Source organism: Leuciscus leuciscus (genome assembly GCF_965113295.1).
Source record: "Leuciscus leuciscus genome assembly, chromosome: 14".
Lineage (NCBI taxonomy): Eukaryota > Metazoa > Chordata > Actinopteri > Cypriniformes > Leuciscidae > Leuciscus > Leuciscus leuciscus.
This window is the reverse complement of record NC_138738.1, coordinates 31,420,877-31,426,997: the sequence shown is the minus strand read 5'-3', so window position 1 is coordinate 31,426,997 and position 6,121 is coordinate 31,420,877. Positions and strand designations below refer to the sequence as shown.

The window sequence follows — 6,121 nt, the reverse complement described above, 5'->3', positions numbered from 1 at the left end:
TAGCAGATATGAAGCAGACAGTCTAATACTCTAATGAGAGTTAGTTGACATGTAAAAACTAAAGGAGCCTCAAATATCCTGTCGGATACTCAAGGAACTTCAAAATGTAATTTAGGTGCCTCAAAGCTCTTTCTCCTATAGTAGGGTTACTGGAGGAGCATTGACAATCTTTGAGGTTCTTGCTGGAACTTATGGGATCCTTTAAGCACTTTTGTATTTAGTTCAGAGGTTCTAGAGTCACCTTTTTATTACCATGAGACCATCAGCTCAGCTGATCGACGTCATCGGGAGTGAAAGTAACGGCTCCTCTCATCAGTTTGTTCGGCTCTCCGTTACAAGGTTTGTAAACTCGCCAAATAAATATAAATACAGTCTACTCACTATATATTCAAACACACAAATATATAAACTAAATGTATTATACATTACTACGTTTTTACAGTGTTTACCACTCGTTTATTGCACAGTATCTGGTATGAAGGTTTTAGCCGCGATGCTAACTACGTTGATCTAATGAACAAATGGAAATGATTGACTTATTGTCTTAGATTGATTTAGTCATTCAATTCAACATATTCTGTACAACTGTGTCTTCAAATTGCTGATATAGCCGCTGCCTAACTAATTTAGCTGATTCCTGCTGTCGTCATTGGCGTTTGTTATGAATAACAAAAGCAGGTTAATATAGTTTGGTCTGTTTTTGTTTAGCCTAACTTTACTTACTACAGGTGCCCTCATTCTCTCAAATACCACTTTAAAGCCATTTACTGGTCAATAAATATTATGTTGTGAATAATCAGCTTTGTTCTTTTGTTTTCCCAGAACAACCAGTACATTTCTAAAATAATCTGAACATTTCAGTGGCAACATTGAATTACAGTAAGTTACCTACTACACATGCAAGTACTTTATTACTATGAACTTTCTCTGTGTGAAATTGTATTGTATGACTGTGTACTTGTGTTTTTTAATCAGTTATTCTCTGAAAATCTTCCCTCATGCTCTCAAATCTCATTCATGTTACTCAGAAAAATAATATCACAGGTTTGGTTCACAAATAATGCTATGCATTTTTTCTTATATCTTTATCATTTGCATTTGAATTTAATACATTTTAACTCTGAATTATAACTTCAAGTTTAGTCTTTTTCGACAAAAAAAAAAAAAAGGAAAAAGCTATTATATGGCTTCAGAAGACTTACAACACAACCCATAACACATGAGTTGTGAACTCATTGATTATTTTTAGGATCTTTTCTGGGACATTTTTGGAGCTTAACCATTTTTACATAAATTGTTGCATTGAATTGAACTAGACAAGTGTACATAAGAATGGTTTCATGAATGATTTACACCATTTTTTTTTGCTTGTGTTTCATGCAGTGAAATTGAATGGTGACTGGGGTTGCATTATGTTCCACAGACAGAAAGAAAACAAAACAGGTTTGGAACGTCACAAGGCTGAGGAAATTATTTAAATTTCACAACTATCACTTTAATAACCTTACTAACGGTACATTTTTTACTTTGCAGGGATCTCGGTAAGCTGAAATACAAGTTTGAACAAGAATAAAAATCCTCCTGTAGACCTAAAAATCATTGAAGTGCCTGGACCATCCACCAGAAAAGAGGAAAAACAAATGGAAAACTAATCTGCTGTACCTTTTCACTTTTCTAACTCTTTAAACCTCACACCAACTTGGTCCCATAGTGACATTTTTTACCACAAACCAAATTGCTGATCGTGTGGATTCTTATTGAAATGACTGGAATTCACCAGTGAACATTCAAAGAACAACAGATAATTTAACTGCACCTTAATAGTGTTTCCGGGTCGAAGCCTCTACTTCTACTTCCTCTATATATCTTGTTTCATGAGAATACTCAACAACCATTTATGAACACTGTTGATTCAAGTCACACATTTAAGCTTTTCAAAAGCCATAGTGTACATTACAGTCTCCAGTCTAACGGCATCCCAAACTTCAACATTTTATGATTTAAAATACACTCACCTAAAGGATTATTAGGAACACCTGTTCGATTTCTCGTTAATGCAATTATCTAATCAACCAATCACATGGCAGTTGCTTCAATGCATTTAGGGGTGTGGTCCTGGTCAAGACAATCTCCTGAACTCCAAAATGAATGTCAGAATGGGAAAGAAAGGTGATTTAAGCAATTTTGGCATGGTTGTTGGTGCCAGATGGGCCGGTCTGAGTATTTCACAATCTGCTCAGTTACTGGGATTTTCACGCACAACCATTTCTAGGGTTTACAAAGAATGGTGTGAAAAGGGAAAAACATCCAGTATGCGGCAGTCCTCCTGTGGGCGAAAATGCCTTGTTGATGCTAGAGGTCAGAGGAGAATGGGCCGACTGATTCAAGCTGATAGAAGAGCAACTTTGACTGAAATAACCACTCGTTACAATCGAGGTATGCAGCAAAGCATTTGTGAAGCCACAACACGCACAACCTAGAGGCGGATGGGCTACAACAGCAGAAGACCCCACCGGGTACCACTCATCTCCACTACAAATAGGAAAAAGGGACTATAATTTGCACGAGCTCACCAAAATTGGACAGTTGAAGACTGGAAAAATGTTGCCTGGTCTGATGAGTCTCGATTTCTGTTGAGACATTCAGATGGTAGAGGCAGAATTTGGCGTAAACAGAATGAGAACATGGATCCATCATGCCTTGTTACCACTGTGCAGGCTGGTGGTGGTGGTGTAATGGTGTGGGGGATGTTTTCTTGGCACACTTTAGGCCCCTTAGTGCCAATTGGGCATCGTTTAAATGCCACGGCCTACCTGAGCATTGTTTCTGACCATGTCCATCCCTTTATGACCACCATGTACCCATCCTCTGATGGCTACTTCCAGCAGGATACTGCACCATGTCACAAAGCTCGAATCATTTCAAATTGGTTTCTTGAACATGACAATGAGTTCACTGTACTAAAATGGCCCCCACAGTCACCAGATCTCAACCCAATAGAGCATCTTTGGGATGTGGTGGAACGGGAGCTTCGTGCCCTGGATGTGCATCCCACAAATCTCCATCAACTGCAAGATGCTATCCTATCAATATGGGCCAACATTTCTAAAGAATGCTTTCAGCACCTTGTTGAATCAATGCCATGTGGAATTAAGGCAGTTCTGAAGGCGAAAGGGGGTCAAACACAGTATTAGTATGGTGTTCCTAATAATCCTTTAGGTGAGTGTATATACATGGTTGATTGTTCATGTTGCTTATGTATTATACAATTTTTTTGTGTGTATTCATTGATATTAATCTATAGTTAGCTTTTTTCCCCCATGTGCATGGAAGTGTATGTATAAAAATGAATATCCACCCCTTTTTAAAGGGTGCCTAGAGGATCTACAGACGGTTCCGCCGGTGTGGCAAAGTGAAGAACCCCAAAAGGTTCCTCCAGGCACCTTTTATTTTTACAGTGTAGTTGCAAAGTTATAGTCAACAGAATGTTAAAAAATAAAGTGTTACGTAAAGTCTTTCTTTTTTTCTTTTTTTTTTTGGTTATGAGAACATTAGAGGAACATTTCATTTGATCTTTTTGCAAACATTATGGGAACGTTACTTTTGAAAACATTCTAAAATACATCAAGCGACCATCCAACTAAAAGGTTTCAGAAAAAAGTTTCATGAACAACGATGAATAATTTTTTTGTGCTTACATTTTAAGAACATTATTAAAGACCAGATAACTGACCAAAAGTTCTGAGAGATTGTTTGCTCATAACAGAACATTCCCTGTTGGGCTTGTTATACACTGTTGAAGACTATTAGTAGACAAATAGCGGGTGCAATTCTGAAAAGTAGGAGAGTTTATTTTCTAAAACTTATCAGGGTCAAAAGCGTCCATAGTTTCAATGTTGGGTTAACTTTAATACCCACTTTTTACTCTGGGTTAGCAACACCAAGACACCAATCAAGGCAGCCATTATTGTCACACTATGGTCTGCAAGTAGATCCAGAAAGCTTTCAGATATATTCCATTTTAATATATTTCAAATTTCCCAAGTGTGTCAGCAAAGTAGACATTCCAGCCAATATTTAAACAAGTCATCCAACCACAAAGTGTCAATGAGCTTGTGGAAACCAATGTTGGGAAAGTTTACTGAAATCATCCCATGTCTGGCTCCTCAGAGGGAATAGTGTGATGTCAACGCTTTTTATGAAGGCAAGCTACGTCAGAGGTGATGAAAAGACTGTACTACAGTTTGGGAACAGGCAACTGACTCACGGATTAGCTTGTTAGCATAGCCAGACTGCTGACATGCTGCATCCTTCTCCATTGAGAGGCATTCAATTGTAGGTTTTCATTATATTACAGCAGATGTTTTGCAAGTGATGGACTTTATTGGAGGCAAAAATGACCTGTTTCCCCCTTTCTACAGCTCTTCATGTCAAAGCTAAATATAGGGTTTAGGACTGTGAGCTTTCTTGAAGTGCCATCAGACAATCAGCATTGTTATGATGTCAGAGTAATCACATGGTATTTATAGTTTCGGTTGAACAACTGTGTCCAAAATGTTCATGTTTATTAGCAAAGATGGCAGATTTCAAATTGTGTATTCCAGGGGGTCTTGTGAATGTGAGGTATCTAAAGGAGTGCCCATTTTCCCTAAAGAATATGTTTATATACTGTAATAAGATCGATTGACATGACCAACTCATTTGATCTGATAGTTCTAAGCTTAGTGGGGTCTGTGTTTTTCGTGGCTTGCAGTGCAGAAAGACCAAAGCAGATCCATTAGCACGTGCCATAACACACTGTCCTGTAGCCATTGGGTATTTCAGCACAAATACCAACTGTTGGCGTCTTTGGTTTCTCTCTCACACACAGATTCAAGCTTCCCACGTCAAATTTAATTTACTATATAATAAATCCCTTGTCATTTAAATGCAAACATATGAAATCAGTGGACAGATGAAAGGACAAAAGGGTACATTGATTGAAATGGATGGGAATCTCACGGGCAATAAAAACAGGCGTTGTCACACTGAAATGCCTGAAGTGATATGTGAATTATGAAGCATGCATGGGTCAACAGATGTTTTGATGATGTAATCCATTACAAACTACATCACGTAGGGGTGGAATCAGCAGAGTGATTGGACAAAAGTTTGTCATTCTCCAACACAATGATGCATCAGCACTGCGCAGTTTGTTTTGCAGGATTTATTTTATGACTGTATACAGACACTGCAAAATATATCAGCTTGTGTATAGTTTGAGTCCTGGAGGCACAATGTGTTCAAACATATTGGCAATCCTTACAAAATCATACACAATATCTGTTCTTGTATATGACTACTGGTCAATGGGATTGGAGGATAATGTATATCTCATCAGTGTGGCTTGCTACTGTCGATACTGCATTTCCCAGCTAACAAAAATATATTCTAATAGTGTTTTGCTAATGTTCCCATTCGATTATGAAAATATTATTTCTGAATGTTCCCTGAATGTTCGAAACGTCAATTTTTAAATGTTTTAAAAATGTTTTTTGTTTGTTTTGATGTTGTTGTTGGTTATATGAACATTAAGTTAGCATTCCATTTTATCATTTAGCAAACACTATGGGAATGTTACTTTTGAATGTTCTCTAAACGTTCTGAAACAAGCAGTAACATTTAAAAAAAACGTTAGACTAACGTCCACCTAAAACTTTACAGAAACCAAACGACATATAAATAACGTTTTGTGCTAATTTGTGCTAACTTTGAGAGAACCTTGCCAGAACGTTATCCAAAGTTCTGAGAACATTCCCTGTTAGCATGGGTTTAGTCATTTACCACATGGGTTGTCTTTATAATGGTTTATGATTGTGCAACAGAGCAACTACTTTTATGTAATATCAGAACTTTTGCACCATATCAACACATATTGCATACGCAGAAGCGAACATGACAGACTGAATGTTCTGCACACAAACCATGACCTCCCACTGCAAGAGTCTAATATAAACCAGTAGTGATGTAGAATGCTGGGCCAAAAAAGCAATAGTGCTTAAAAAATGTGGAAGGCATCACTCTAACTAGCAAGCCGAACCCCAAGGCACGTGTTGTGTGTTATGAATCTCAGAGGGTTGTT

General features: G+C 37.6%; 1 long non-coding RNA gene across 1 annotated transcript; it reads left to right on the top strand.

The window, feature by feature from the left end:
- The first annotated feature begins 274 nt into the window (after window positions 1-274).
- Window positions 275-3,490, top strand: LOC309473860. Its single transcript, XR_014197120.1, has 4 exons — window positions 275-339; window positions 823-879; window positions 1,384-1,443; window positions 1,534-3,490. It is a non-coding gene; the product is annotated as an uncharacterized lncRNA (long non-coding RNA).
- Window positions 3,491-6,121: the final 2,631 nt, after the last annotated feature.